This window comes from Schistocerca piceifrons, chromosome 4 (genome assembly GCF_021461385.2).
Source record: "Schistocerca piceifrons isolate TAMUIC-IGC-003096 chromosome 4, iqSchPice1.1, whole genome shotgun sequence".
Classification (NCBI taxonomy): Eukaryota; Metazoa; Arthropoda; class Insecta; order Orthoptera; family Acrididae; genus Schistocerca; species Schistocerca piceifrons.
Genome location: NC_060141.1, coordinates 285,348,753 through 285,370,947, shown reverse-complemented (window position 1 = coordinate 285,370,947; position 22,195 = coordinate 285,348,753).

Genomic DNA, 22,195 nt, shown 5'->3' with positions numbered 1-22,195 from the left:
CAACTGAGAGGGGAACCTGCTAAACGTAAGAGCAGCGCTAAAAACCAACACTTTACAGCTACAACTGGCCTTCTAGCTCGTCGCTAGGAAACTAGCTTGCTATAGGAGAGGTGCCGGATTTGATTCCTGGGCTCGAGAAAGGAGTCTGTGTAGAAGAAAGACGGTGTCAGACAAAAACAATATGCAGAAGGGCCAAAGCATATTATTTATCTGATTCAAGGCATATCAACATGTGGCAACTAATTTTTTAACAACATATGATGATATCTTTGGTTGCAATAAAGATCAATAAACACAATGAATATCATAAATGGTATTCCTTTAAACCTTTGTTATAGACTCACAGGTATTTATAGTTGCATTATTCATAATACGCATGTTCAAATCAATGTTCGCGTTGTTTGGTGCCTCTCGGTACTAGCTTCGATACCTCTTAACATTTCTGTAGAACTGATACGCAAGCATGGCGTATTCGCTCTTTTAACACATTTGGATTTTCTGGTTCCGTTTCGTAAACCCTTGCTTTAATGTAACACCATAAGAAAAAAATCCAAGGTCGTTAAATCAGGTGATCTCGCTGGCTACAGAACACAACCAACATGTCGTATCTACCGTTCAGGATATACATTGCTGAGATATTCCTTCATCCCTCTACAATAGTGGGGCGGTGCACCGCCGTGCTGAAACCAGTCCCTCACAGCTAACTGTAGTGCAATGTCTTGTAGGAGAAGCCCGATGTTCAGCTCATTCTTTAGGAACCGCAAATACAGCCGACTAGGTAGCCTGGGAGCAAAAGAAACTAGACCAACACTGTGTCTCCTAGAATGCCGCACAGTGAGTTAACACCCCATTGTGTTTCCATGTGATGCGATCCTAAGCAGTGAGGATATGCAGGAGCCCTGCTATGTAGACTGTGTCTGCTGACAGTGGCGTCATTGGCGAAATACCATTCATGTCCTCATAAAATCTGCCTGATGAAACATGAATTAACTGCTACTTTATTTACGAGACGTCTGCAGAACGATACCCGATTCCGGAAATCGTTTCCATATGCCTGTTGGTGTAGCTCCAGCTTAAAGGGATGCCACTTTCTTTCCTGTAGACTCCTTTGCACCGAAGACCTCAATATTCAGGGTCCTCTGCAGCTTTTCTTTGTCCTAATTACAATGAGAAATAGGTATTACTGGCGGATATCGAATGACTATTATTGTTATTATTTAGGTGCAAATAATACTGCAAGCTAAATGCAATAGCACGATAACAGTCTCGTTTGTACTACACTGTACGGACACGTTATAATCATTCAAGCTTCGTTCACCCTAGTGGTATTTGCTCCAAAATGCTCAATAACGTTCCACGAAACGTCGAGTGCACCGTGGATCGATCTTTCTGCGACACGTTGTCCCTGGAAGCTTTCTCGGTTACTAAACGCATCTATGTACGTCGAAAACACGCGCAGAAGGTAGACTTCACGTTGGAAAACGTCGTGAATACGTCCTTCGGCCCTCAGCTGCATTGAGGTGCGTCTCCCCATGGATCAGTAACGTATCGGTGTAGTCTTTGCTGGAGAATAACTACAAACAAAGGCCACACAAGATTATCTGACCGGAACCAGAGGGAATCCGCACGCAGATGGGGGCACAGCTGGGTGGAGGTTCGCTTGTCAGTTCACTTCTCCTCTGGACAGCACTGACGGGGCAAACCTTCTTACACTAATGTATGCGGGAAACATAAAACTACAGAGCACGGTTTGCGTGGGTCATTTGTTTATCCTTTCCCTCTTTCCATTTCACGTCATTGGCTACTGCTACGTGATGAGTGATAATTTTTCCGTTTCCACATTGTATTCGCATTGCCCTTTGATTTAGTGCTTACGATACGTCCATCAGTTATGGAATATCAGTTTACGTATGAGAACAACGAGACACTGAACAGCTGATGCAGAACACAACAATTGGTATGCTTGCCTGAGTAGTTTGGTTTGTATTCTCTCGCGCTGAATGTACGTACAAATATAACTGACAGTGAAGATTACAGTCACGATCGCGAAGTATCATTTATTAAAAATTACCAGTTTCGGCACGTACAGTAGTCCATCTTCAGATTCATGGTATTATATAGATTAAAAAAGTGCATAGTAATTAGGGAAAACAGTCTTGCATAAAATGTACAAAGATTACCCACTTGCTGGAGCTGGCGACATGTTGAGCAGCGGCGTGTTGTCAAGACGATAACTGCTGCTAGTGGCTGTATTGCCACCCGTTAAATGGCGCTGCATAGCGCGCCCATTTTCTCCATTATGTCACCTGCAGGCTATGGCATCTTACTTTACGTAAAAATTTTTATGACGTACAAAGAAAGTATAAAATTAAGAGTACAGTTACAAAATGGCTCTAAGCACTATGGGACTTAATATCTGAGGTCATCAGTCCCTAGACTTAGAACTACTTAAATCTAACCAACCTAAGGACATCACACACATCCATGCCCGAGGCAGAATTCGAACCTGCGACCGTAGAAGCCGCGTGGTCCGGACTTAAGCGCCTAGAACCGCTCGGCCACAGCGGCTGGCAGTACAGTTACATTTAAATCATTATACAAGTGCTGCTGTTTAAATAAATAGTGCGGGCCTTTAATTAAATTTCATATCTTTAAACATAAGTGCACCAATACAAGAGACTCTGTGAACGTTGAACGCCAATTGGTGGTGCCTGTTGGTACATCAAGGCGACGACATTTCCATGGAAATGGCGATGTGTTGGCCGTTGTTTGTCAAAGACCCTCTTGTAGCACGCTGTTGCCTAGACGACAAAACTCAGCGCTTACTGGCGTCCAAAGATGTATGTAGACTACGCAGTTCTCATGAAGACGTTGTCCAAGTGGCGGTTACTTTGGCTGAATTGGCGATTTGCTCGAAATTTTCGACGTTGTGCGTTGAGAATATCGTGATTTATAAAATACTTGGACAATTAGACGAGATTTGCAAGAATTATAATACGTCAGTAAGTCAGTGTAACATGAGAACCAAAAATTACGTACGCAGCTCGTGGTCGTGCGGTAGCGTTCTCGCTTCCCACGCCCGGGTTCCCGGGTTCGATTCCCGGCGGGGTCAGAGATTTTCTCTGCCTCGTGATGACTGGGTGTTGTGTGCTGTCCTTAGGTTAGTTAGGTTTAAGTAGTTCTAAGTTCTAGGGGACTGATGACCATAGATGTTAAGTCCCATTGTGCTCATGTAAGTAGGCTGTTTAGGTTTTTTTATTGGTAACGCCACCTCTGTATGAAAATCACTGGCTGTGCTGTGTGCAGTCTGTGGCTGCTTTGCATTGTTGTAATACTCGCCATTGTAGTGTTAGGCAGCTGGCTGTGAACAGCGCGTAGCGTTGGCAGTTGGAGGTGAGCCGCCAGCAGTGGTGGATGTGGGCAGAGAGATGGCGGAGATTTGTAATTTGTCATGAACTGCTATATTTATATATGATGATATCAAGGTAAATACATTGTTTGTTCTCTACTAATATCTTTCATTTGCTAACTATCCCTATCAGTAGTTAGTGCCTTCCATAGTTTGAATCTTTTATTTAGCTGGCAGTAGTGGCGCTCGCTGTATTGCAGTAGCTTGAGCAGCGAAGATTTTTGTGAGGTAAGTGATTTGTGAAAGGTATAGTTTAATGTTAGTCAGGGCCATTCTTTAGTAGGGAATTTTGAAATTCAGATTGCGTTGCGCTAACAAAATATTGTGTGTCAGTTTAAGCACAGTCTTGTATAATTGTTCAAAGGGGACGTTTCATATGTCGACCCTTAGCCTAGGATACCTCACTGGAATCTTCTGATTTTTTTCTTGTAGTTTGTGTAATTAGTGTAGCTATTGTTTATTGCTAGCCCGTAATTATAGAGAGAATTTCCTTTGTAGTTGTGGTTTTTCATTGTTGCACAGTAAAACAGTTGTGGCATGCATGTAGATTTGCACCAAGTATTTCGCAGCTGCGCTGGCAATTAAGTAGACATTATTTCCATTGCTATGTTATTTTATTTTGCTCTTCAAATTGCGCTTTTCTGTGTTATCGTGTGAAATACTGTGACAATAATGGCGTGTGAAAAACGTAATACTAGGCTCCAAAGTAAACTGAGAAATGACAGTGAAGACGAAAGCAGTGTGTTAGCGCCGCAGAGTAATGAATTAACTAATGTTCAAAGTAGTAATTTGGTAATTGCGCATAGGGAAATGGAGCGGGCGGCAAACAATGGTGTAGACAGTGAAACAGGTAGTGAACAGGGAAGCGTTATCGATCGATTGGTCGGCAACAGCTCGCCTCAGGAATCGGGAATGACAGAACACAATATTGCAAATACTGCAGACTCAGGTTTTGCGTCCTCACCGTTTTCCCAAATGAGTCAAGACATATTTTCCACTTGTCAAAATGTGAATGTTGCCGGTGCAACTTCACTGCCGAAAAGCACTGAGGAACATGTTTCAGACACTAGTGCATTGTTATTACAATTAATGCAACAAATGGGACAAAAGCTTGAAAAGTTAGACACAATGGAACAACATCAGAGACAAACACAGCAACAGTTAGACACAATGGAACAACATCAGAGACAAACACAGCAACAGTTAGACACAATGGAACAAAATCAGAGACAAACACAGCAAAAGCTTCAAAAGTTAGACACAGTGGAACAAAATCTTAAAAAGTTAGACTCATTGGAACAAACACTTGAACAAACACGTGAAGATTTAACTACTGAGTTACATAACATTGAATCCAAATGTCAAAAAGTCTGTAATGACGTAAAAACACAAATTTGTGAGCATTTTCAATCTATTTTTTCGCGGCATGAAAATGCATTACAGAATCACGAAGCAGCCATAAAAGAACTGCAAATTATTGTTCATGAAAATCATGAGACCTTGCAAGCTAAATTTGACTCAGTTGCATCTACCGATTCGGTTACGCAACTTGCAAAAACTCAGGAAAACTTTAAGGACACAGCAGATACTCTGAAACTTGGTTCAGAAAAACACACTTAAGAAATAAGTACACTATCGGAGAAAGTAGCCGAACTTTCGGATCAGGTCACTAACTTATCTACAAAGGTAGATGATGATCTGAATGACACAAGACCCGTAGCCTTCACTGACACAGAAGAGTATGAACAAATAAGAAAATTCAAACAAAATCAGAATCAAATTAATACACAACACCAAAGAGAAATCCGGGAAGTACAAGATCAGTTGACGCAGGTAATACAAGAATTACGTATTTCAGAGGACACTCGCGCTCCAATAAGGGAAGAGGGACATAGAAATACGGAACAACCACAAAATAATAACACAGGACACTTCGGAAATTATGAAAGAAATTGGCAATGTGCACCGAATTTTGAGATGGAACGGCCGACACGACCTAACAATGACCGATATGCGACTCGCCGACATGATGATTTTGACTATAAGCTGTTCATTACTACATGTAAATTCAAAACATTTAAGAATTCTGGCAACGACATTCATCCACAAGCATGGCTCCATCAGTTCTCTCATTGTTTTCCTCCCAACTGGTCGTTGGAACACAGATTAGAATTTATGTGTGGCTACTTAGAGAATGAACCAGCTGTAAGAATGCGATCGGTCATTCACGATTGCCACAGTGAAGGAGAATTTTACCATGCCTTCGTCTCAGCATATTGGTCTCAAGCCACACAAGACCGAGTAAAACATGGTATCATAATGATGAAACATTTCGAACAATCTGAATTCTCCAGTCTTGTGAAATATTTTGAAGACATGTTGCACAAGAATCAGTACCTGTCAAACCCATACAGCCCCTCATAACTCATCCGCATTTGCTTAATCAAATTACCTGAACATTTACGGCATATTATTTTAGCAGGACGTTGCAAAGACGACATTGAAGCTTTTCAGGGACTGTTACAAGAACTAGAAATTGACACTGATAATCGCGGAACGCGAAAACAAGGACACAACAATTACAGGTCACATCCGTCACAATTCCGTGACGACAGAAACAATAACCGGACACGACTGGTCTATTCTTACAACGCAAATCGTGACCAAAATAGACACCACCCGTACGACAACTGTTGGCAGAGTAGTAATAATTACAGGGAAAGATCACCTCTCCGCGGTAGTGACTATCACAGAGACAATCAGAGAAACAGACAATATGGGAACCAAAATAATTATTATCAAGGGAGACAGAATAACTTCAGACGCAACAGTTCAGCGTGCAGTTACGATTCAGGGAGAAATTCTCCACCACTTAACCGACAAGAAAGAAACTACAGGAACTACCGACATGACGACAGACGATGTGATCGTAACGACAGACCTGAATTGCATCAGAACTGGTGGGATTTAAACAGGGCAGGGCCTTCTCGTCAGAGTGAATTTGTAGAAGTTAGGTCTCCTAATCCCAATAACGGCGCGCGCCAACAAAGAGGCAGACAATGACTCGCACCGCAGGCAGCCACCTGCGCCGGCTGGCTCAGAGAAAAATAACATAGATGCTAACCTTGAGAAAAATTTTAGCATTCCTCACCGACGTATACCGCATGATAATTCCGTTCAAGTTGAACCTCTGTGCACTAGGAAGACTAAAGGTTTACACCACATTTCACATGTAAAACCGTTTATTGAAAGATAATCTGCTTTTTAACTTTGTCTTTGCCATAAAACTTTTCACTTCACATTTCTAGTATGCTTTGTCAGACTTAAGAAACTGTTAACATGCAACAATGTTTGAAGTTAAATATCCAGTCTAGAACCTAGGGAACATTTTTTAAACAGAAATTACGAATGCATTGTTATAGTGAACAGACGACACAATGTTGTATTTGTACATTCTTGCTTGTTAGTTGCACGATTACGTAACGACTATCAGGCTTACATACTTAGGACACATACTGGTACTGCTAATGAGATTTTAATGCAACATTTTGGTTTACTTGAAAATACATTCTGGGTTTCATGTACTTTCTGTGGGATACCAGACGACACAGTGGTTAGTTTAAGTGACAACTACACGGTTTTATCACGATGCTTCTAATGAGTGACAATTTACAATGTTGCTTTTGTAGTGTTTCTGTTTTATTTCTGCACAGTTTTTCTGTTTTATTCTGCAAAGTAAAACATGTTTTAGTAGTAACTTTTGTGGTATAGCTACAATGAGATTGCCTTTTCCGTAGCACAACAATATGTTACAGCACAGTACTTTCTTCATCATGGCAATAAGCGTAATAACTAAGATATCTATACATAAAGCATTTCACTTTTGTTTATCATGAGGTAAGTACATTGACTTCTGCAGAACTTAGCTTTTGGAGGACGATAAGTACGACACTTCCACAGAATTATCTTACAGCAAGACGCACATTTAGCGCTACAGGACACGCATTTGATTGATTAATTTTGTACTTAAAACATTTATTTTTAAAGATATTTGAAGTACAATGATACAAAGGTTTTCAGTGATACATTTCATTTCATTGCTGTAATCTGTAACACCTGAGGGTATAATTACATTAATCCTCAGGGGGGTACACGCTTACTTTGTGTACCATGTGTGTGGCAACCACAAGGAGCCCTAGCTAATATGGTATTTGCTTACACAACTTTACACATCGGTACCATATTTCTCTAACACAGAATTACACAGCTATCTGATGATTTAACTGAGAGATAAACATTTTTTTATTACATCAGTGACAGATGTTTACGCAATTATACCGTTGGATAACTTCACACTTACGAAATTGTATTTTGTCTGTACTGTGTGAACTGCTCATATTTTTTCGGACCCATTGTGATACTATGAGAGCTTTGAATGATGTATTTGGTATGGGATCATGATTTTTAAAGTACGTTTGAGGCAGATGACACTTTTGACATGAGCAGAGAATTTTTTTAGGTTTTGACATTATTGCAGAAAGCTACGACATTTTTGAGATTTCACTGAGGTGTTATGATGTTATTTTTTTACGACGACGATGTGTATTATGCTGCTGAGGTATGTTTATGATTAATAAGCTGGTGCTATATGAGGAATTTGGTTATGCTATGTATTTATTATGATGGAATATTGAAGTGTCGTCGCAAGATTGACGTGTCGACGAATATATATATGTGTAATAAGGTAAGGAGTAATGAATAGTGATTAGGGACTCTGACTTATGGAAAAGGATGTTGGAAACCAAGAATCATACTTTAGAATTATGTAATGTGTGTACATGTGTGAATCATGTGTGAATGTATCACAATGCTGGCGAAAATTTTTTGGACACTGTTATATCAATAGCATTTTGTTTCTACACATTTGCAACGCAAATTCTTGACCTGTGAAACATTTTATATGAGACTGTCACTGTAGCGGAAACTGCTGTCGTAAATATTTCCGTAAGAAAGTTAAGTGACCACCTGCACGTAATGCGTCGCGGGCACCCACCTGGGCGACATCCGCCCGAAAAAAAAAAAAAATAGCCATTAGCCTTTCAGCGGCACAGGTAGAAAAAAAAAGGGAGGCCATTATCCTGGCTATTGACGTTCCTTTGTAGAAAGCATCGCAAATATTACGCGCTCATTACCTGAAAACATATGGTTAATCGTACTTTCTGATATTTACTGAAATGCCTAATGAAATGACAAGAAATAGTTTGTCTACACACCTGACTATGACTACTGTCTTTCTAGATGAGAGATTTTTTTACTACTTATGAAATGCCACATGACTATTGAACGATGTTCTTGTGCTTTGCTTTGTACATAGTTGCTTATTTCATTTGATATCTAGTTTCTAGCTGCACTGCAGCATTGGTTAAAATAAAATTTTATAGATGTACCAATATAAATATTTTCTGTCTACAGATCGAGTAAATAATAATTTTATTAAAAAAATGAGGGAGCACAAAATGACATTTACCTTCACAGGAGCTGCATTCACAATTTTCTTTTCAAGTAATTGGTAACTTTTTGGTAGAATAACTTCTTGTGGTGCACCACTTTAATTTACATAGACATTAAGATGTGAATATACACTTCCCTTTTCTGCATTGTTGTTTTTACTGTAATATTTTTTCTGCTTGAGCTATGTCATGTTTAGGTATAAGTTGCTGCTGTTTGCCAGGAATAGTGTTATTGAATTTGACTTTGTATTATTCTGTTAAGCCATTTTTACTAATGATTTATTTTTATTGTTTGCTGCACATTGCCTTAGATTAGTTGTCATATTACAATTGCTTTGCTAATTTCTTAATGCTGCTTGCTTCGCAAATCTGCGTTTTTTTTCATTGCTGTTTATATTAATTGTTTTATGTGATGCTGCATTGCCTCGTCCCTTGGTATATATATCTGAGCTCAGTAGATTTAAGTTAGCTTAAGAGGGGTAGACTATATAAGAAACTAACCATGATGACTTGGAAGAAATGTGTTGAGTAGCTATATGAAAATTGTTTGGGCGAGAAAGAAGGATATTGTACAGTGGAGAAAAACTATTTTTGACAGAGGATGTGAATAGAATACAGAAAGCAGGTATAGATAGGACTTTTTGGGAATAATGATGAACAAAGGGAGATCTCCATGCAAAATACTGCAGTAAAACAAACCCTGTCCTTTCCGTTTTGTGTTATCCCACTATATGTTTGTGTACCCTTGTGTATTTGTTTTCTTCCTGTCTCTGTGTAGTTTCATAGAATTTTTTATTCTTTTAATATTAAGCTACATTCACTATGATGAGGAATACTGTTATCCTCGAATATAATTGGCATTAATAATATGTTATTTACCTTATAAATATGCTTACACATTATTTATTCTGTTTTGTTTTAATGCTCATGTGTGAAGTTGATGTTTCGAAAGTGATTCTGATCTTTTATTTTTGTACTCATGTCATAATTCCTGTAACACTGATGTATATGTTCATTTCTATTCTTTTGTAAAGCCTGTACTACAGATGTTATCTGTAGTATTATGTTCTTTAATGATGTATTTTGTACCTTTGTTATTGTATTTTTATGTTACCAAATTGTAATTGTTACCAGTTCTTCAAATTAAGTAACATTTCACTGCACACGTTTCTGTTGGTCATAGTACATGGACAATATGTGAGAAGTAGGGACTGATAGTGTTTGCACATGTGTTAATGATTCAGCAAGGGACTGGATAACAGCATTGCTGGATCTAAGGACAATTCCAGAAACTTTGTGAGTGCACAAGTGGTGGTTTATGGACTTGCTATATTGTCCGCAAGACTCTTCAATGGTGATTGTGCACCTGCACAGTCACAACAGATGGCTGCTGGCTATCTCTACAAGGACTACAGTGGGTCTGCATCTTTGATGGCTCACCAGTACCATTATCTCTACAAGGACTACATTGGGTCTACATCTTTGATGATCCATCAATACCATTATTTCTACAAGGACTGCAGTGGGTCTGCACCTCTGGTGGCCCACCAGTACCGTAATTTCTACCAGGACTACAGTGGGTCTGCTCTGTGATGACCTAACTACCAATATTCTTCAAAACGTCGACTGACTCTGCTGTGGGTTTACTCTGTTGTGGCCCATTACCTGTCTGCATGTCGAGTCAGCACTGTCTTTCCGTTGGAAGGACAACACTACTTCTTCAAGACTGCATGGAAATCCACTACATCTGTGTGCATTGTCTTTTACTGGTCAGACTTTGAGAATAACACTGCAATTTTACTGTGACGAATGATGAGGACTGTCTTTATGGACTGTGAGAAAATTTTAGCTTTTGACCAACATTGTATCAATAAGTGTGTGCCTTTGATTTCTTTGTTATTGTAATTGTGAAAAAAATTTTAACAAATATGTATTGGCCAGTGCCCAAAAAAATTTGTAAAATTTTTTTTGGGTAGCATGGGGGCTATGTAAGTAGGCTGTTTAGGTTTTTTTATTGGTAACGCCACCTCTGTATGAAAATCACTGGCTGTGCTGTGTGCAGTCTGTGGCTGCTTTGCATTGTTGTAATACTCGCCATTGTAGTGTTAGGCAGCTGGCTGTGAACAGCGCGTAGCGTTGGCAGTTGGAGGTGAGCCGCCAGCAGTGGTGGATGTGGACAGAGAGATGGCGGAGATTTGTAATTTGTCATGAACTGCTATATTTATATATGATGATATCAAGGTAAATACATTGTTTGTTCTCTACTAACATCTTTCATTTGCTAACTATCCCTATCAGTAGTTAGTGCCTTCCATAGTTTGAATCTTTTATTTAGCTGGCAGTAGTGGCGCTCGCTGTATTGCAGTAGCTTGAGCAGCGAAGATTTTTGTGAGGTAAGTGATTTGTGAAAGGTATAGTTTAATGTTAGTCAGGGCCATTCTTTAGTAGGGAATTTTGAAAGTCAGATTGCGTTGCGCTAACAAAATATTGTGTGTCAGTTTAAGCACAGTCTTGTATAATTGTTCAAAGGGGACGTTTCACTCAGAGCCATTCGAACCAAAAATTACTTAAATTTGTAATGGCTATGTTAGCCGTAAAATAAACATAACGGCGTTATTAAAATATTTTCTCCTCCTGTAACATACAGTATTAGTGAACGCAAATGAGTTAGGAAATAAAACGGAAGAAAGTGTGGCGGAGTCAACAGGTAAAAACCAAATGTGTAAAATCTAATAGTTTCAGGGAAATAGTATAAAAAATTGTCATTTAAGCTTGCTAATTGAAGTAACGAAGAATCAGCAATCGTTACTTACATTATTTCTTTAAAAAGATCGAAAATGACGGCTTCGTGAAAATTTTATTGTTCATTTAAAAGAAAAGGCGAATAATTTTTTCAATGAATAAAAATTTCAAGCTCCTGAAGAGTGTTCAAGAGTAACCCCTTTGGCTTGCGCGTAACATTTCAAGGCAGTTGGCGATGTCACCTTCTGTATGATGCTCCTTTAAAAGGTGCTGTCCAAACATCGATTTATTTTGTGAGACTCCTGAGCTATGTTCCTTGAAACTTGTTTTAAAAGTATGTCGAGTCGGTCCGATGTATATTTTTTGTTATTACCACAGGCCAATCTACACTGAAGATCCAAAAGAAACGGGTACACTTGCCTGATATCGTGTAGGGCCGCCGCTAGCACGCAGAAGTGCCGCAACACAATGTGACATGGACTCCATTATTGTATAAAGTAGTGCTGGAGGGAATTGACATCATGAATCCTGTAAGGCAGTCCATAAATCCGTAAGGGTACGAGGGTGTGGAGATCTCTTCTGAACAGCACGTTGCAAGGCATATATGCTCAATAACGTTCATGTCCGGGAAGTTTGGTGGTCAGTGGAAGGGTTTAAACTCAGATGAGTGCTCCTAGAGCCACTTTGTAGTAATTCTGGACGTTTGGGGTGTCGCATTGTCCTGCAGGAATTGATCAAGTCCGTCGGAATGCACAATGGACATGAATGGATGCAAGTGATCAGACAGGATGCTTACGCACGTGTCACCTGTCAGAGTCGTATCTAGACGTATCAGGGGTCCCATATCACTCAAAATGCAAACGCCCCACACCATTAAAGAGCCTCCACCAGCTTCAACAGTAGCCTGCTGATATGCAGGGTCCATGGATTCATGAGTTGTCTCTATACCCAAACACGTCCACCCACTCGATACAACTTGAAATGAGACTCGCCCGATCAGGCAACACGTTTCCAGTCATCAGCAGTCCTATGTCGGTGTTGACAGGCCCAGGCGAGGCGTAAAGCTTTGTGTCGTGCAGTTATCTAGGGTACACGAGTGGACCTCCGGCTCCGAAAGCCCATATCGATGATGTTTCGTTGAATGGTTCGCACGCTGACACTTGGTGATGGCCAGCATTCAAACCTGAAGCAATTTGCGGAAGGGTTGCTCTTCTGTCACGTTGAAACATTCTCTTCACTCGTCGTTCGGCAAGTTCTTGCAGGAACTCTTTCTGGCCGCAGCGATGTCGGAGATTTGACGTTTTGCATGATTTCTGATATTCACGGTACACTCGCGAAATGGTCGTACGGGAAAATCCCCACTTCATTGCCACATCAGAGATGCTATGTCCCATCGCTCGTGCGTCGACTATAACATCACGTTCAAACCCACTTAAATCTTGATAATCTGGCACTGTAGCAATGGTAGATGATCTAACAACTTCGCCAGACACTTGTTGTCTCATATAGGCGTTGCCGACCGCAACGTCGTATTCTACCTGTTTATATACCTCTGTATTTGAATATGCATGCCTATACTCATTTCCTTGCCGCTTCAGTGTATGTACACCACAACGAGAAAAGTGTTCATTGGCATTTCCAATAGAGTGTCTTAATTTATTCAAAAGGGTGTCGGCCAGTAAGAAGGCAACTGAAAGGCTGGTATTCTTGAAAGGTCTGTTAATTCTACTAGAAACGTTTCCCGTATGCACCATGTTACAGAATATTTTTTTGATGATAATTAATGGTTTTTTTATTTTACTTTCTGAAAGAAGGAATCTACGATTTTGAAGTGATAGTTATCAGCTTGAGGAGCCTGTTTAAGAATTTCAGCTTCTTTACGTTGCTTGTTCAGGTGCAGGCGACAATTTTAGCATTCTGTTAAGCATAGATAGAAAAAAATATTTTTGTATGTTTCTGTAGGTGATAAGATTTTGTATTAATGATTGCTTCTTTCATAGTTGGCTTTTCAAAGACGGTAAAAAAATGTTTACCACTTTTACTGGAGATAGTAAAGTCAAGGAAATTTATGGATACCTGATTTTCATTCTCAGTAGTAAATGTTAAACTCGAATGCACATAACTTAAAGCATGGGTTAACCTATCCAATTCCTCCTTAGATCCCTTATACAGTAACTGTCTGTCATCTATAAATCGTTTGTAACATAAAATTTTCTCAAAAAATTTTGGATTATCTCTAAAAAATTCGTTTCCTACATGGCTGACAAAAATGCTGGGGACAGCGTCGGCTTGGGAATTTCTCACTGCCAGGCCATTATTCTGTGTATAAATCTTGTAGTTACGGGAAAAGCTATTGAAATCTGATATAGTTTCAAGAAATTCAGTGAAATCCTCACAGTTCATAATTTTGTGACTAAGCAGAATAGTTTTTGTAATGTCAGTGGTTTCAATCACTGGAAACTTCGTATAAAAGTTTTTAATATCTAATTATTCAAACCTAGCCCCTCGAGGGGGATGTTTTACATTGAAGGGATGCCTACTTTTATCCATGGTGTCAACACCTTTGGTATAGTGGAGTAGCTGCTTCAGGTGTAGCAAAGAACCTACAACAGAGAAAGATTTTCTTATGAAGGTTAAAGCGGTACTTCAGCAATGCAAATTTTTCTAGCTTCCAAACATGCCCACAGTGATCAAATGCTTTTTTTATACTGTGAAACCAACTAAACACTTACTTAGTGTGTGTGAGTGTGTCTGTATGCTGACAAAACGTGCATTTCCGGAATTAACGAGGCAGTGACTGCAAATTCATAACAGGTTCGTTTCGTCATCCAAAATTACAATCGAATGTTTAACAATGTGTAGACGTACTAAGTATGTAGTGAGGTTTGTTGTTGGTTTTTTATCGGAAGACTGAAGACGTTGATGAGAAAGAATGCTAGAAAATTTGTTCAAAGCACTGTCGTCATTTTGTACAAATCCAAATTTCTGAAATAATATGGCTACCAATTGGGACTTCATGGAGAACAGCCCTCGTAATGTCTTCCAATTCGTGGGCGGAAGCCAATGAGGATCAGCACGATTATGTTAATGGGACGCTAAGTCTTTCTTTAACAGAAAAATTGGACCAAAGACCACTGGAAACAGGAACTAAGAGCAAATCATTGACTCATGATGTACCAGTAGATAACAGTGTGTCTAACACATGGACGTTGTTCTGTAATAGTGATGCTGACTTCCGAAACGTTAATATCTTTAACTCACAGATAGATGCATTCAGGCGTATTTTATCAATTTCATGTTATTCCATAGATAGGTTTAACAGAATTGTTTTCTCTTTCGGTGCACATTTCATCCGTCATCATCGCTTACGTTACTAATCATGTCATTGTATAGTAAGCTATAAAAGCTGGTCTAGGAACAATTCAGTACCCTAAACTTCCAATCCGAAACGATTAACTGCTATCCAGAGAGTTTACGTTTGTTCTTTTCAATGTTTTCCTTGTCCAGTCAAGTAATTACAACCATCATGCTTGTTCCATTTTAAGTAAAATACTTTATTGGACGCAGTGCGCCTTAAAGGAATTTAAAGAGAAGTCGAAGGTGTAAGGTCAATATTATTTGCTTTGCAAAAAGCACACTGGACATCCAGTTATCGTTATTAAATTCATTGTATTTGGGATACGATTGATAATCACCGTTTCAAAGAAAATGCATTACTATGTTAAAAAATGTCACGTTACCTCCTTTAGCTACTTATGGGATTCTTTATTTACCCAAGCAGTTTCGCTCGATTGACCATCATCAGTTTGCTAAAAGTATTCAGAATGTTATGTAAGGTGAAATACAAAATCATTAACCTCAGACGAAAAACCATGAATTAGACACCATTATCATATCATAACATAAATTACATTGTCAGTCTATAAAAACTACACTAAGTAGTGAATTCATTCATGTTATAAACTGAACCGGTGTTACTGATGGTGGCGTTAATGATTTCATATTTCGCCTAACATGATACTGTGAGTACTTTTATGAACCTGATGCTGTCAGTCGACCGAAACAGTTTGTGCAAATAAATAATTTCATCAGCAACTAAAGGCGGTAACACGCCATTCTTCGATTATCTGTGAGGTGTCGTGCACAGCCTCCTGATAATATAATTATCTATTCGTTTACCTCTTACCACTGTACAGCCACTAATTCCATACATCTAATAGTAGATTCGTTACCACTGTTTCGAACTATCACTGTGATAATAACGCACAATACTGACTTTTCAGCTACTTTCTTGAAACCTCCTAGACAACATACTTACAAACCCTAATGTTCATCTCCCGTACACCGCAATGAAGTCCTTTCTAATGAAAAAAGTAATAATGCGCTAGGGAAGCCCCGCATATACTTTGAATTTAAAGTGAGAGCGGTTATTAAATGCTCCACCGGACATTATTTGCCCGAGGAGAGGAGCTGAAACCTCCAACCCTCCACCTCCCCCTCGCCTCCCCTTCTTCCTCCCCAACCCGCTCGCATACGTTTGTCCCCTTTAAGTTAATTTTCAGCCTGAAAGCCGGGCACTGGACATGCATATGCAGCAGCATTCGCCTCTTCGTGTCGCCCTCGCCTACCTAATTAATTACCGCTTGTGACGGAGCAGCAAAAGCTGAGAAAAAATTTAAAGGGTTTAATATATGTGACTACATGCACGCTTGTTTATGATTCTGCTTTCGTGGGTAATTTAATCGCGACAGCCATGACTTACATTGGAAAAACAATGGAATGCCTTGTAAACAGCTGACAATAATGCACACGTATGTTTCTGCCTCCATATTTACTTCAATAAAATGCAAATAACCATTAAGTTTACTGAGTATTATTCATTATATCACATATTGCGTACTTGTCCTGCTGTAGTCATAGGTTATGCGTTCTATAGTAAATTCTATATTCTAATTTCATATATCCAAAAAAGTCATACAGAAGAAGCTAAAGGGTACTGCAGGCGCCAAGAATTGCTGTTCATAAACATTTTACCACATTTTCACTGTGTGGTTAATATTCACGGAGTATGTGCTAGTTCAAATATTGTAGCTCCTCTGACAGTCGAGAGTTGAAGAAAGATATAATTATTGAAACGGCTTTCCCTTGTAATAGAATTGGTGTAAAAGGTGACGAATGTTTTGCTGAAGGGTAGGGGATAGGCCGTGCCCTTTCAAAGCAACCATCCCGGCATTTGCTTGGGGCGTTTTAGGGAAATCGCGGAAACCTAAATCAGGATGGCGGACGCGGGTTTGAACCGTAATCCTTTCGAATGCGAGTCCTATGTGCTAACCACTACACCATCTCGCTCTGTCATGTAACGATAGATTTGCTAAAGTATGTGCAGAAGGTAACTCTGAGAGGTAAGCAATGAGGCGAATAGAAATGACAGTTTTATCCACAGACAACAGTTACACCGTTGTCGCCCTCGTTTATGATGGTCCCCTGGACATTATGAAAAACGGGACATATTTCATAATAGATTGTGAGATCACCACGGATAGCAGTGCATGCTCTGCAACGTGCTTTCATGTAGGTCACAAAGTTAGTAAGAAGTTCTTGTGGTAGAGTGTTCCATTTCTCCACCAATGAAGTTTAGAACGCTGCATGGTTTTGGGTATATGGGGACGTGTCGCTATACGTCTCCCAATGAATTTCACATGTGCTCGATGGACAGGTCACCCCATTCGCCAAACATCCTCCCGTTCCAGGTGTTCCTCGGCCTGACCAGATCGATACGATCACCCACTGTCGTCCATAAAAGGGAGGTCTGGGAATAATGCACTCTTAAACAGTTGCACATGGGAATGGAGTACACGGTCATAATAACGCTGGCCAGTAAGTGTCTCACGTTGAACTATTTGGAGATCAGTACGCCCATGCAACATCATCCATCCCCACACAAAACATCTGAAACGACCAATACCATCAACTTTGACATTGTTCCTGGAAGCACTGCGTACCCTCCTATGACGGGAGGTTGGAATAAGTATTTCACTCAGGAACACTACCGGCTATGATCATTATGATGGTCTAGGCGTTAAGGGGGGGGGGGGGCATACGTTGCATGGGCGTACTGAAGGGCAAAACTTTGAACACTGTACACTCCCAAGTCAACGATATGGTGACACTGTATTCCTACCACATTTGCCTTTTCTCAAGAGTGCATTCCACCCTGCCTTGATTTTTATGGATGATAACGTCCGACCGCATCTACATCTATGGCCATACTCTGGAAATGACACTGAAGTGCGTGGCAGAGGGAGCATCCATTTCTACCAGTTATAAGAGGTTTTTCCCGTGCCATCCAAGTACGGGGCGCGGGAAGAATTGTTTATATGCTTCTGTGCATATTGTGGTTGGTCTGACCTGGATATCACGATCCCTTTATGAGAAACATATAAGGTGTTGTAGAATATTCCTATAGTCTTCTTTCAAAACTAGTTACTAAGTATTTGTGAGTAGATTTTCTCTGGGTATTTTTTTTTTATTTCATTTACACTTCAAGTTTGGTAGGACCAAACTGAGGAGCAAATCTCCGCGCTCATGGAACGTGTTAGTACATTAAATTCCAACATAAAAGTAATAACAGATAAAAATAAAATGTGTATGGTCCGAAAAAAGTCAAGCCATAAGTAAGGACAATCAACAATGCAACAAGAATCAGCTTAATTTTTCAAGGAACTCCTCGACAGAATAGATGGAGTGACCCATGAGGAAACTCTTCAGTTTCGATTTGAAAGCTCGTGGATTACTGCTGAGATTTTTGAATGCTAGTGGAAGCTTATTGAAAATGGATGCAACACTATGCTGCACACCTTTCTGTACAAGTACGATGTAAATGCTGGTTTGATTTCTGCCTAGTATTATCTGAGCTGCTTATTCTTGGAAATAAGCTAATATTGTTAACAAGAAATGACAGTAAGGAATGTGTGGTGTCACCGCCAGACACCACACTTGCTAGGTGGTAGCCTTTAAATCGGCCGCGGTCCGTTAGTATACGTCTGACCCTCGTGTCGCCACTGTCAGTGATTGCAGACCGAGCGCCGCCACACGGCAGGTCTAGAGAGACTTCCTAGCACTCGCCCCAGTTGTACAGCCGACTTAGCTAGCAATGGTTCACTGACAAATTACTTTCTCATTTGCCGAGAAGATAGTTAGCATAGCCTTCAGCTACGTCATTTGCTACGACCTAGCAAGGCGCCATTATCAATTGCTATTTATCTTGTGCTGCATGTACCGTCAGACCGATGTTCACCAATTATGGATTAAAGTTAAGTATTCCAACAGCTACGTACTTTATTTGCTAGACTCAAATCCTTTAACTGTTCCAGACCTCACGCCAGCCTGCATGAGCTTAAACGCGTGCCTTTCGGCTTCACCTCCTAGTGGCTTGGCTGTCTTGCCAAGTCACAACAGAATGTATATATATTGAGAGGCCAATGTCAAAATACATAGACTCGTGAACAGGAGTCGACAAGAGGTTCGTGAACTTAAGACACGTATTGCCCGAACCACCCGTTTCTGAGCCAAAAATATCCTTTTAGAATGGGAAGAGTTACCCCAAAGTATAATACCATATGACACAAGCGAAAGAAAATAAGCAAAGTAAACTAATTTTCGTGTCGAAGGTTCACTCACTTCAGATACCGTTCCAATATTAAAAATGACGGCATTAAGTCTTTGAACAAGATCCTGAACATGTGCTTCCCACGACAGTTTACAATCTACCTGAACACATAGAAATTTAAATTGTTCAGTTTCGCTAATCATATGCCCATTCTGTGAAATTAATACGTCAGGTTTTGTTGAATTGTGTTTTAGAAACTGTAAAAACTGAGTCTTACTGTGATTTAACGTTAGTTTATTTTCTACAAGCCATGAACGTAGGTCATATACTGCGCTATTTGAAATGGAGCCAATGAACTGTACACATCATCCTCGCCAATATTGCACACAACATCCTTTACTACCAAGCTAGTGTCATCAGCAAACATAAATATTTTAGAATTACCTGTAATACTAGAGCGCCTATTATACACATAAATAAGGAACAGGGGTGGCCCCAACAGTGATCCCCGGGCACCCCCGACTTCAGCTTACCCCAATCAGACTTCCCATCATAGCTATTATCAATATTGTGAATAACGACGTTTTGTTGTATATTGCTAAAGAAAGAGGTGAACCAGTTGTGAGCTACTCCCGGTATTCCGTAATGGTCCAACTTCTGGAGCAATATTTTGTGATCAACAGAATCAAATTGTAGGGCGGCGGTTAGAAAATTTACTGTTGTATAAATGTTTGAATGTTGAAACACTTCACGGCCGATTAACCATATGTGGGGCGGCGGTTAGAATTAATTGTTATATAAGTGTTCCTATTATTTATTCTGTTGTTTTGCCGTTCTCAACACTGGCTCTCTAACTGCAATATTGGCAACCAGAAACTGATTAGCAAAACGTGAAGCCTGTAATTAGAATTCCTAGTGCCCACTTCATCTGAGAAATACACTTATAGCTACAGCTTATAGCTCTGAGAAATTAGGAGATTGTCTGGGATTCATAATCAAAACCGATTTTCTAAAAATAGTTCAGTATATTCTGAAAGTCACAGATAAAAAAAAAGAATCCACACAATGTAACTAACAGAGCAGTTCAGAGTCTAATGCGCTGATGCTACTATAACTGTCCAAATTAAATGTTTAAGTGAATGCTCGCCATAATTTGATGTTAATATTCATCAAACGCCACGCTAAATAATGGTAGAATGTCTGTCCCGCGACGGCACGTGAAAATACGACATACGCAAACTGAAGATAGATAATTAAAGTCAACCCAGAATTAACACTTCAGTCGAAAATGATTTCATGGTTACGTGTATCTCGAGTAACTTAATACGGCATCCGAGGCTGTTTATAGCAATGATACCGTCGCGACGCGACTCCCGACCCATGGTGTGCTATTCAGCGTCTGGAGAGAACTGGAGCCATACTCTCTCGTGCAGCGTTCTTCTATAGAAAGCCGCGGTGCGGACGGCTAAGGGAACGCCTGATCAAATGGGCTCTACCGACTAGCCGCTGGGCTAGTAATGCACCACTTTAAGTTATTGAATAAATCATTGCTTCCTTTTCTGATGGCCGATGAAGCTCTCAATTTAAATGTGCATTCAGCACACAGGTACGTAATCATAATAAAAATCTGACGTGGCTAAGTCAATTACTTTGGGCGAGAGAATAAATTTAATTACACTACACGCAGTAGACGAGCTCTGAACTTGCCCTTTGGAGATACGCTGTTGCTATAGTTTTATAGTTATTCAATTGAAACGTCTCACATCTTTATGATTATAGCGGATCTCACTTCTACTTAAATTTAAACATCCTAGCCTTATTCATTAGCCTACTTAAACTATCTTGCTTCCTTAATTTTTAAGACAAAAACCAGAAAATTATTAATTCCAACTAAAATCTTAATTTGTGAGAGCCAGAAGACTGTTTCTATTAAATAATTATGAAAAAGGAATCTAAATATAAATTTTTAAGTCTCTAGCTCTTTTCTGTTGCGCCAATGTTTTTTACAGAAAAACGTCCAAATTTCGAAAATGGTTGACGTTATCGAACTGATATTCAACACATATTAATTTAGTATTACTCCTGACATGCTAGAAATATTTTAGGTTATTTACTTGATTTTTAAAGTATTGCGCAACATTTATGACGTCAGAGCTAGTTACAGCGGACTGGCTGGCACACAATGGAAAGATTGATGTGAATTTATTATGGCGTGAGTAGGCTGCTTCGCTAAAAAACGCCTTAGTTAAATCAAAAATTGTGACTGGCGTTCGAAACCTTTTGTTTAACCCATCCAGTACCTCACAGAGAAAAGAGAATACAGCATTTCCAGTTGTTAAACGACGTCTGAAGCCGAACTGAACATTTGATAGCAAATAGTGTGATATAAAATGATCACTTATCCTCACATACACAGCCTGTTAAACGCTGAGGAGAGAGGGGGTGGGTGGAAACAGTACATCGAAGACCTCTATGATTGGGAGGACTTATCTAGTGCCGTGATAGAAGAAGAAACAGGAGTCGACAGCGGAGAGATATGGAGGAGATCCTCTATCAGATCCAGATTTTTAAAACAACTTTGGATGACGTAAGACGAAATAATTCAGTAGGGTAGATAACATTCCATCACATTTTCTAAAAACATTGAGCGAAATGGCAACAAAACGACTATTGACGTTGATGTACACCCAATGTATGTCACCAACTATATACCATCAGACTTCCAAAAGAAAAACATCATCTACACAACTCGGAAGATAATGAGAGGTGACAAGTGATAGAATTATCGCACAAACAGCTTAACAGCTCAGTAATCCAGTTAGCTGACAAGGATAATATACAAAAGAATTAAAATAATATTGAGTATCGGTTACATGACGATCAGTTCGAGCTGAGGAAAGATAAAGGCACTAGAAGCAGTTGGTA